Genomic DNA, 11,945 nt, shown 5'->3' with positions numbered 1-11,945 from the left:
AATGTTTTGCAATGCAGTTATATCATTTTATGTTCCCACGAGTAGCGTATGAGTATTCCAGTTCCTTCAAATCCTTGCCAGTGCTTGGTATGGTTTATCTTTTAAATTTGAGCCATTCAAATGAGTATGTAGTAGTATCTCATTGCAGTTTTAATTTGCCCTTCCTTAATGACTGATGAAGTTGAGCATCTTTTCATGTGCTTGTTTTTGTCAACTATTTTACAGAAGAGTTTGCGAAGAATTGATGTTATTTCTTCGTAACATATTGGAATTCTGCAGTGAAGCCATCAAGGCCTGAGGATTTCTTTGTGAGAAGGTTTTTTAATTATTTATTTATTTATTTGTTTGTTTGTTTGTTTGTTTTGAGAGAGAGAGAGAAGGAGAGAGAATAGGGGAAGGGGCAGATGCCAAGTGAGAGAGTCTTAAGTAGATGCCACACCGAGCAGGGAGCCCAACACAGGACTCCATCTCATGACCCTGAGATCATGACCTGAGCTGAAATCAAGAGTTGGATGGTCAACCAACTGAGCCATACCCCAGTACATATTTAGTTTTTATTTTTTAGATTTATTTATTTTTAAGATTTTATGTATTTTTTGAGAGAGAAAGAGCACAAATGGGGGGAGAGGCAGAGGGAGAAGGAAAAGCAGACTCCCCACTGAGCAGGGAGCCTGACATATGGGGCTCTGTCTCAGGCCCCCTGGATCATGAACAGAGCCAAAGGCAGATGTTTAATCGACTGAGCCACCCAAGTGCTGGGTGGCTAATATCTAATTTTTAAAACTATTCAGATTATCTATTTTTTTCTTGACAGAGCTTTGATAGCATGTGTCTTTCAAAGAATTTGTCCATTTCATCTGTTATCAAATTAATTGACATAAAGTGATTTATAGCACACCATTTTTATTCTTTTCACATTCATAGAATCCATAGTGATTTCATCTCTTATTCCTAATGTTGGTAAATTGTGTTAATTCTCTCTCTCTCTCTGCTGAATAGTCTGGCAAGAGTTCTATCATGTTATTGATTTTCTCCAAGAATCAATTCGTGATTTTACATTTTTTTCTATTGTTTTTATCCTGTCTAGTCCATTGATTTCTGCTCTAAACTTTCTTTTTTATTTTTAGTTTCCCCAATTTTTTTAGCTTCTTTATTTCCCCAAGTTTTTATTTAAATTCCAGTTAGTTATCATACAGTGCAATATTAGTTTCAGGTGTACAATTTAATGATTCAACACTTCCACATGACACCTGGTGCTCATCATAAGTGCCCTCCTTAATCCCCATCTCCTATTTCATCCATCTTCTCACTCACCTCCCTTCTGATAACATGTGGCTGAAATCACGTGGTATTTGTCTTTCTCTGACTGACTTATTTTGCTTAGCATCATACTCTAAAAATATGGACCAGTTCATGAATTTGTGTGCCATCCCTGTACAGGGGCCATGCTAATCTTCTCTGTATCGTTCCAATTTTAGTACATGTGCTGCCAAAGCAGGTACTCTTTTTCCAGTTTTTTAAGGTCAACACTGAGATCATTGATATGAGACCTTTCTGCTTTTCTGGTAATTTTTCTTTAAATATTGTCTAGAGACATCCCACAAAAGTTGTATTTTAATTTTTATCTGTTTCAAAATACTTTTTTTTATTTCTCTTTTTATTCCTTCTTTGACCCATGAGTTTTTTAGAAGTCGACTATTTAATTTCCAAATATTTGGGAATTTTCCAGAGATTTTCTTATTATTAATTTCTAACTCAATTACATTGTAGTCAGACAAGATGCTTTGTAGGTCTGAACACTTTAAATTTATTGAGAGAACTGTTTGATGGCCCAGCATATGCTCACCTTCATAAATGTTCCATGTGCCCTTGACAAAAATTGTCTTTGGGTGGCATGTTCTATCTAAGTCAATTTGGTCACTTTGGTTAGCATTGTTGTTAGGCTTTTTTCTATTTTTAGTGATTTTCTGTCTACTTGTTCTATCAATTATTGAGAGGGATACTGAAATCTTTTACTTCATTGGTGGATTTATCTAACTCTTCTCTACATTCTATCAGTTTTGTTTCATGTATTTTGAAACTCTGTTATTAGGTGCATAAATATTTTAGATTTTTATGTACTCTTGATAAAGTGATCCTTTATCATTGTGAAATGGTGTTCTTTATCCATGGAAATATTCTTTGTTCTGAAATCTACTTTGTCTGATATTAATATTGCCACTAAAGCTTTCTTTTTTTAGATTTATTTATTTATTTGACAGAGAAAGAGAGAGCACAAGGAGAGGGACCAGGGAGCCTAATTGGGGGGGGCTCAATCTCAGGACCCTGTGATCATGACCTGAGCCAAAGGCAGATGCTTAATCGACTAATCCACCTAGGGACCCCTAAAGCTTTCTTTTTATTAGTGTTACAATGATATATATTTTTCTATTCTTCAAAGCTGTTTGTGTATTTATATTTGAATTGTTTTCTTGTATGCAGCAAATAACCAAATCATACTTTTAAAATTTTTTAGTATTTATTTATTCATTTTTATTTAAATTCAAATAATTGACATATAATGTATTATTGTTTTCAGAGGTAGAAGTCTGTGATTCTTCAGTCCTATGTAATACCCAGTGCTCATTACATAAAAATATGGAATGCTTCATGAATTTGCACGTCATCCTTTCACAGGGACTGTGTTAATCTTCCCTGTATCATTCCAATTTTAGTATATATGCTGCCAAAGCAGTACCAAATCTTACTTTTTAAATCAAATCTGATATCTCTGCTTTTTAATTGGGGCATTGAGATTACCAATTGATTATTGAGATTACCAATATGATTATTGGTACAGTTAGGTTTAAATTTACTTTCCTGCTATTTGATTTCTATTTGTTCTATCTGGTCTGTGTTCTCCAGTTCCTCTTTTTCTGCCTTCTTTTGGATTAATTGAATTTTTTTTTTTTAAAGATTTTATTTATTTATTTGACAGACAGAGATCACAAGTAGGCAGAGAGGCAGAGAGAGAGAGAGGAGGAAGCAGGCTCCCTGCTGAGCAGAGAGCCCGATGCGGGGCTCGATCCCAGGACACCGAGATCATGACCTGAGCCGAAGGCAGCGGCTTAACCACTGAGCCACCCAGGCGCCCCTTAATTGAATATTTTTATGATTCCATTTTCTCCCCTAGTTGGCTTAACTCTTTGTTTTCTTATTTTAGTGGTTGCCTTAGAGTTTATAGTATACAATTTTAACTTACCACAGTCTACCTTAAAATGATATTACATCACTTCACATATAGTATAAGAACTTAACAATAGTATATTTCTTGCCTCCCAACTTCTGTATCATCATCATCCATTTTACTTTTACATAGGTTATAAACACCAAATTACATTGTTATTATTTTAAACAGCCCATTTGTTAAAAAAAATCATTAAATGACAAGATAAATATAAATTTACCCATATAGTTACAATTTCTAGGTCTCTTTATTTCCTTATATAGGTTTCCTTTTTTTTTTTTTTTTTGAGAGAGAGAGAAAGAGAGAGAGAGTTTTCTCCTCCCAGTTTTTTTAAAGTGTTATTTATCTAAGTAATCTCTACACCCAATGTAGGGCTTGAACATGCAACCCCAAGATCTAGAGTCACATGCTCAACTGACTGAGCCAGCCAGGATCCCCTCTTTATATATATTTCTACTGCCACATGGTATGATTTACCTTCTGCCAGAACAACTTCCTTTAACATTTCTTACAGTGCTTGTGTACTGGTGATAAATTCTCGCAGCCTTTGCATCAGAAAGTTTTTAATTTTGCTTTCATTTTTGAACCATATTTTCACTGGATATAGAATTCTAAATTGACCATTTTTGCTTCTAGTAAAATGTCACTTCATTGTCTTCTCACTTGATTTTCTCCCACAAGAAATTTACTGTCATCTTTATTTTTGCTCCTCTGTAGGTAACCCATTTTTTTCTCACCATTTTTAAGATTTGTTCTTTATCATTGTTTTTACAAATTTATTGTAATATTCTTGGCAATAGTTGCTTTCATCTTTCTTGTACTTGAGGCAGTCTAAGTTTCTTGAATCTCTGGGCCTATATTTTTCATAAGATTTGGATTTAGAAGTCATTATTTTTTCAAATTTTCTTAATTTCTCCACTTCCCTTTCATGAACTTCAGTTACATGTAGATTAGTACACAGGCTATTGCTCACAGCTCATAGGTGCTCTTTTACTTCTTAAAATTTTTTCTGCGTGTTTTATTTTGTTTAGTTCCTTTTGCCATGTCTTTGAGTTTGTGAATAGTGTCTTCTACAAGGACTAATCTGCCATTAATCTTATCCAGAGATGTATTTTCCATCTCTGACATGGCAGTTTTTATTTCTAGAATTTTGATTTGGTCTTCTGTTTTATCTTCCACATCTCTACTTAATTTGTTGAACATAGGAAAGACAGTTAACTTTTTAAATTTTTTAAAATTAATTTTTTAAAAGATTTTATTTATTTATTTGATAGAAAGAGACACAGCGAGAGAGGGAACACAAGCAGAGGGAGTGGGAAAGGGAGAAGCAAGCTTCCTGCTGAGCAGGGAGCCTGATGTGGGGCTCGATCCCAGAACCCTGGGATCATGACCTGAGCCGAAGGGAGACGCTTAAGGACTGAGCTACCCAGGCGCCCCTAAAATTAATTTATTTATTTATCAGAGAGAGAGAGAGCACAAGCAGGGGAAAGGGCAGAGGCAGAGGAAGAAGCAGGCTCCCCACTGAGCAAGCAGCCCAACACCGTACTTGATCCCAGGACCCTGGGATCATGACCTGAGCTGAAGGCAGATGCTTGCTTAACCAACTGAAGTGCCCAGGCATCCTAGTTATAACAACAGTTTTGATGTCATTGTTTACTTATTCTAATCTGTTTACCTGTTCTGGGTCAGTTTTAACTGTGTGATTATTTTTGTCATTATAGGTCATGGTTTCTGCTTTTTTGCAAGCCTGGTAATTTTTGATTAAATGTCAGATAGTCTGAGTTTTGTTTTTTAAATGTATTAGGTGGGACTGGAACAGTGTTGTTTAGTACTGATTACCCCTTACTTCTGAGGTAAATCCGTTCTGTGTACTTCAACTGATGCTTCGTAAATCATGAAGTTTTCCAGTCTAGCTACTGGGATTACTCCCAACTCACAGTGAGCACCAGGCACTATTACTTATAATCCTTTTGGGTGGTTCTTTATCCAGTCTTGGGATTTTTTCATACTTGTAGGCACTGATCAATATTCTGCTAAATACTCAAGACTGATTTCTCTGCAAATCACCAAAGTTTTCCCTGTGTGAAGCTATCTCTTCTCTGATACACTGTTTTGCAAACCCTAGCCATATTCTTCTTTCCAGACTCTAATGCACATCTCCTTAACTCAAGGAGTCCTTCTGGCTCTGCCTCAGTTCCCCTTCCCTGCACTTCAACCTGTGAATTCTTCCAAATCAGTAAACTAGGCTAATCATTGGGCTTACTCCATTTGTTTTTCATTTCTCAGGGATCACTGTCTTTTGATACATGATATGCAGTGTCTCAAAAATCAATGTTGTCCAGTTTGGGTTTGTTTTTGTTGGGTGGGTAATCTGGTGCTTATTATCCATTTTGGCTGGAAGTGGAATTCCAACTATTTATTGCTAACCACATTGATTGTTTGCCTGTCAGAATGTGATAATTTGAACATTTTACTCGACCCAATTTATTGTGACTTACATGTTGGTATTTAACTGTGTTTTAGTTATGTTTTAAGAAATTGGTTAGCTGTGGGGCACCTGGGTGGATCAGTGGGCTGAGCCTCTGCCTTCGGCTCAGGTCATGGTCTCAGGGTCCTGGGGTCAAGCACTGAACTGGGCTCTCTGCTCAGCAGGCAGCCTGTTTCCCCCTTTCTCTCTGCCTGCTTCTCTGCCTCCTCGTGATCTCTTTCTGTGTCAAATAAATAAATAAACTCTTAAAAAAAAAAGAAATTGGTGAGCTGTAGGGCGCCTGGATAGCTCATTGTGGTTAAGCCTCTGCCTTCCGATCAGGTCATAATCTCAGAGTCCTGGAATCAAACCCCGAATTGGGCTCTCTGCTCAGCAGGGAGCCTGTTTCCCCCTTTCTCTCTGCCTGCCTCTTTGCCTACTTGTGATCTCACTCTCTGTGTCAAATAAATAAATAAAATATTTTAAAAATGGTGAGCTTCGGGAGGAGTCAAGATGGCGGAGAAGTAGCAGGCTGAGACTACTTCAGCTAGCAGGAGATCAGCTAGATAGCTTATCTAAAGATTGTAAACACCGGCAAATCCATCGGCAGATCGAAGAGAAGAAGAACAGCAATTCTGGAGACAGAAAAACAACCACTTTCTGAAAGGTAGGACTGGCGGAGACGTGAATCCAAAGCGATGGGAAGATAGACCCCAGGGGGAGGGGCCGGCTCCCGGCAAGCGGCAGAGCAACGGAGCACAAAATCAGGACTTTTAAAAGTCTGTTCCGCTGAGGGACATCACTCCAGAGGCTAAACCGGGGCGAAGCCCACACGGGGTCAGCGTGGCCTCAGGTCCCGCAGGGTCACAGAAGGATCGGGGGGGGGGGGTCTGAGTGTCGCAGAGCTTGCGGGTATTGGAAAAGGAAAGCCAGCTACAGAGACAGAGCGGACAATAAGCTCGCAGCTCGGTGTTACCTTGAACCGGTCGCAGGCTCGGTGAGCTTGGAGCGCGGCCTGAGGTCAGGCAGACGGGAGTAACTGGGTGCTGTCCTCTGAGGACGCACTGAGGAGTGAGGCCCCGGGCTCTCGGTTCCTCCGGGCCGGAGACCAGGAGGCCGCCATTTGTATTCCCATCCTCCGGAACTCTACAGAAGGCGCTCAGGGAACAAAAGCTCCTGAAAGCAAACCTGAGCGGATTACTCACCCCGGCCCCTGGTAAGGGCGGTGCAATTCCGCCTGGGGCAAAGACACTTGAGAATCACTACACCAGGCCCCTCCCCCATAAGATCAACAAGAAATCCAGCTGAGACCAAGTTCACCTACTGGAGTCCGGTTTCAATACCAAGGAGAGCAGCAAAATTCCAGAGGAGGTGAAAGCAAAGCACAGAACTCATGGCTTTCTCCCTGTGATTTTCTTTAATCTTGCAGTTAATTTAATTTTTTTCTTTTTCATTTTTTGTTTTTTTTTCTCGCCTTCTGATAAAATTTTTTTTAACTTTTACCCTTTTCTTTTTTAACGTTTTTAACTAGTTTATCTAATATATATATTTTTTCTTTTTTATATTTTTCTTTATTCGTTTTCTTTTTTAAATTCTACAAGCACTACAAGCCTTTCTCAAGAGCAAAGAAAGGTCTCAGGTACACAACCTGACCCTACACCTAAAGGAGCTGGAGAAAGAACAAGAAAGAAACCCTAAGCCCAGCAGGAGATGAGACATCATAAAGATCAGAGCAGAAATCAATGAAATAGAAACCAAAAAAAACAATAGAACAAATCAACAAAACTAGGAGCTGGTTCTTTGAAAGAATTAATAAAATTGATAAACACCTGGCCCGACTTATCAAAAAGAAAAGAGAAAGGACCCAAATAAATAAAATCATGAATGAAAGAGGAGAGATCACAACTAACACCAAAGAAATACAAACTATTATAAGAACATACTATGAGCAACTCTACGCCAATAAATTTGACAATCTGGAAGAAATGGATGCATTCCTAGAAACATATAAACTACCACAACTGAACTAGGAAGAAATAGAAAGCCTGAACAGACCCATAACCAATAAGGAGATTGAAACAGTCATTAAAAATCTCCAAACAAACAAAAGCCCAGGGCCAGACGGCTTCCTGGGGGAATTCTACCAAACATTTAAAGAAGAACTAATTCCTATTCTCCTGAAACTGTTCTAAAAAATAGAAATGGAAGGAAAACTTCCAAACTCATTTTATGAGGCCAGCATCACCTTGATCCCAAAACCAGACAAGGATCCCATCAAAAAAGAGAGCTATAGACCAATATCCTTGATGAACACAGATGCAAAAATACTCAACAAAATACTAGCCAATAGGATTCAACAGTACATTAAAAGGATTATTCACCACGACCAAGTGGGATTTATTCCAGGGCTGCAAGGTTGGTTCAACATCCACAAATCAGTCAATGTGATACAACACATCAATAAAAGAAAGAACAAGAACCATATGATACTCTCAATAGATGCTGAAAAAGCATTTGATAAAGTACAGCATCCCTTCCTGATCAAAACTCTTCAACGTGTAGGGATAGAGGGCACATACCTCAATATCATCAAAGCCATCTATGAAAAACCCACTGCAAATATCATTCTCAATGGAGAAAAACTGAAAGCGTTTCCACTAAGGTCAGGAACATGGCAGGGATGTCCATTATCACCACTGCTATTCAACATAGTACTAGAGGTCCTAGCCTCAGCAATCAGACAACAAAAGGAAATTAAAGGCATCCAAATCGGCAAAGAAGAAGTCAAATTATCACTCTTCACAGATGATATGATACTATATGTGGAAAACCCAAAAGACTCCACTCCAAAACTGCTAGAACTTGTACAGGAATTCAGTAAAGTGTCAGGATATAAAATCAATGCACAGAAATCAGTTGCATTTCTCTACATCAACAACAAGACAGAAGAAAGAGAAATTAAGGAGTCAATCCCATTTACAATTGCACCCCAAACCATAAGATACCTAGGAATAAACCTAACCAAAGAGGCACAGAATCTATACTCAGAAAACTATAAAGTACTCATGAAAGAAATTGAGGAAGACACAAAGAAATGGAAAAATGTTCCATGCTCCTGGATTGGAAGAATAAATATTGTGAAAATGTCTATGCTACCTAAAGCAATCTACACATTTAATGCAATCCCTATCAAAGTACCATCCATCTTTTTCAAAGAAATGGAACAAATAATGCTAAAATTTATATGGAACCAGAAAAGACCTCGAATAGCCAAAGGGATACTGAAAAAGAAAGCCAAAGTTGGTGGCATCACAATTCCAGACTTCAAGCTCTATTACAAAGCTGTCATCATCAAGACAGCATGGTACTGGCACAAAAACAGACACATAGATCAATGGAACAGAATAGAAAGCCCAGAAATAGACCCTCAACTCTATGGTCAACTAATCTTCGACAAAGCAAGAAAGAATGTCCAATGGAAAAAAGACAGCCTCTTCAATAAATGGTGCTGGGAAAATTGGTCAGCCACATGCAGAAAAATGAAATTGGACCATTTCCTTACACCACACACAAAAATAGACTCAAAATGGATGAAGGACCTCAATGTACGAAAGGAATCCATCAAAATCCTTGAGGAGAACACGGGCAGCAACCTCTTCGACCTCTGCCACAGCAGCATCTTCCTAGGAACAACGCAAAAGGCAAGGGAAGCAAGGGAAAAAATGAACTACTGGGATTTCATCAAGATCAAAAGCTTTTGCACAGCAAAGGAAACAGTTAACAAAATCAAAAGACAACTGACAGAATGGGAGAAGATATTTGCAAACGACATATCAGATAAAGGACTAGTGTCCAGAATCTATAAAGAACTTAGCAAACTCAACACACAAAGAACAAATAATCCAATCAAGAAATGGGCAGAGGACATGAACAGACATTTCTGCAAAGAAGACATCCAGATGGCGAACAGACACATGAAAAAGTGCTCCATATCACTCGGCATCAGGGAAATACAAATCAAAACCACAATGAGATATCACCTCACACCAGTCAGAATGGCTAAAATCAACAAGTCAGGAAATGACAGATGCTGGCGAGGATGCGGAGAAAGGGGAACCCTCCTACACTGTTGGTGGGAATGCAAGCTGGTGCAGCCACTCTGGAAAACAGCATGGAGGTTCCTCAAAATGTTGAAAATAGAACTGCCCTATGACCCAGCAATTGCACTCTTGGATATTTACCCTAAAGATACAAACGTAGTGATCCAAAGGGGCACGTGCACACAAATGTTTTTAGCAGCAATGTCTACCATAGCCAAACTATGGAAAGAACCTAGATGTCCATCAAGAGATGAATGGATCAAGAAGATGTGGTATATATACACAATGGAATACTATGCAGCCTTCAAAAGAAATGAAATCTTGCCTTTTGCGACAACATGGATGGAACTAGAGCGTATCATGCTTAGCGAAATAAGTCAAGCAGAGAAAGACAACTATCATATGATCTCCCTGATATGAGGAAGTGGTGATGCAACATGGGGGCTTAAGTGGGTACGAGAAGAATAAATGAAACAAGATGGGAATGGGAGGGAGACAAACCATAAGTGACTCTTAATCTCACAAAACAAACTGAGGGTTGCCGGGGGGAGGGGGTTTGGGAGAAGGGGGTGGGATTATGGACATTGGGGAGGGTATGTGCTTTGGTGAGTGCTGTGAAGTGTGTAAACCTGGTGATTCACAGACCTGTACTCCTGGGGATAAAAATATATGTTTATAAAAAATTAAAAATTTTAAAAAAAATGGTGAGCTTCTTTCGATTGACAGTTAACCCATTTTTTTTCTCATTTAATATAACGGGAACTAAGGGGTACCTGGGTGGCTCAGTTGGTTGAGCATCTGCCTTCTACCCATGCCATGATCTCAGGGTCCTGGAATCAAGTCCTGTATTGGGCTCCCTGCTCAGTGGTGAGCCTCCTTATCCCTCTGCCCCTCTCCCCTGCTTATGTTCTTTCTCTCTCTCTCAAATAAACAGATAAAATCTTAAAAAAAAAAAATTGGAACTGGATTTCCAGTTAGCATTTTTATGTAGTATGTCTTATTTTCTGTAATAGATTATTGATGTTACTTGGCAAATGCCTAAAAATATTAGACTTTTAGGCTTAGGCTTTTTTCTCTTGCATGAAAATTCTCCTAGAAGTAGCCTTTCTAGAGCTGTCATGGCAGCTTCATGAAGTTTTCAGAGACAAGTGCCTTCTGTCTTTCTGCTCCTCAATGCATGAATTTCATCTCCCTCAGAATTACCAGATGGAGTATTAGTCATCAAGTCCACATTCTAACTCCTCCTAGCTAAGTCAGCCCTCTTTTAATAGATTTCTCTAGGGGCCTATCTGTTACTTTTCTCTTACCGTGATGGGTAGGCCAACCATATCTTCAAGAAATAGCTTACAAATGTAGTCTTTTCAGGGTTCTCCTGGCTAGGTCAGTTGGTAGAGCATGCAACTCTTGATTTCAGGGCTGTGAGTTTGAGCCCCATGTTGGGTACAGAGATTACTTTAAAAATAAATATAAATAAATAAACAAAACACATATAGTCTTTTCATTAGGCATCTTGTTACCCCAAATAGAACTAGAGTTCTGTTGTTAAGCCATAAAGAGAAAAGGGACATGGAGAAGCTATTAGGAGTGTCTACACATTTGACGATAGGCATTAATGACAGACTAGGTATTCACAGAATGCATTTGGGGCATGACTAAGGTTTAAAGAGGATTTTTCTGGAAGTGTAGGGCAATAGATTGTAGAATGGGAGAGGTTGGTGACAGTCTCCTATTGGTTTCTCCATGACAATAATCCAGGAAAGCAGCACAAAAGACCAACAAATGAAAAAATAAAGGAAACACTCCAAAATACTTACCTAAGGAAGAATCCTTAGAAAGTAATTGGTGGTAGGTGGGTTTTAAAGGGCATGTACCGAAAATATAGTGCATAACAAAGAAAGAAAAAATTACGAAGAGTGCCAGAAAACTCATGGAAGCCACTAATCTATAAATATGGCAAATTTAGCCCTGCCCAGGACTTAAGACAATGATGTCTGTGTAATGCACTGAAGATTCTCTATTGGCAATAGGTGTGTTGAAAAAGCTTGGCACTAACGCATCTGGGGTCTGCAGTGATCTCAGATGGGCAGAGTTTAGCTTAATATGTAGAGTAACCCTGATCAAAGATGGCCAACTTATTGATATCATGAATGTC

At 38.7% G+C, this 11,945-nt stretch overlaps 2 non-coding genes across 2 annotated transcripts; both read right to left on the bottom strand.

The window, feature by feature from the left end:
• Nucleotides 1-1,395: 1,395 nt before the first annotated feature.
• Nucleotides 1,396-1,498, bottom strand: LOC131822269 (U6 spliceosomal RNA). The gene has a single exon (XR_009350151.1). It is a non-coding gene; the product is annotated as a U6 spliceosomal RNA (small nuclear RNA).
• Nucleotides 1,499-2,631: 1,133 nt separating this feature from the next.
• LOC131822285 (U6 spliceosomal RNA) lies at nt 2,632-2,734 on the bottom strand. Its single transcript, XR_009350165.1, has one exon. It is a non-coding gene; the product is annotated as a U6 spliceosomal RNA (small nuclear RNA).
• Nucleotides 2,735-11,945: the final 9,211 nt, after the last annotated feature.

The sequence above is a fragment of the Mustela lutreola genome, chromosome X (genome assembly GCF_030435805.1).
Source record: "Mustela lutreola isolate mMusLut2 chromosome X, mMusLut2.pri, whole genome shotgun sequence".
NCBI classification, from domain to species: Eukaryota; Metazoa; Chordata; class Mammalia; order Carnivora; family Mustelidae; genus Mustela; species Mustela lutreola.
This window is presented reverse-complemented; position numbering and strand designations above follow the sequence as displayed.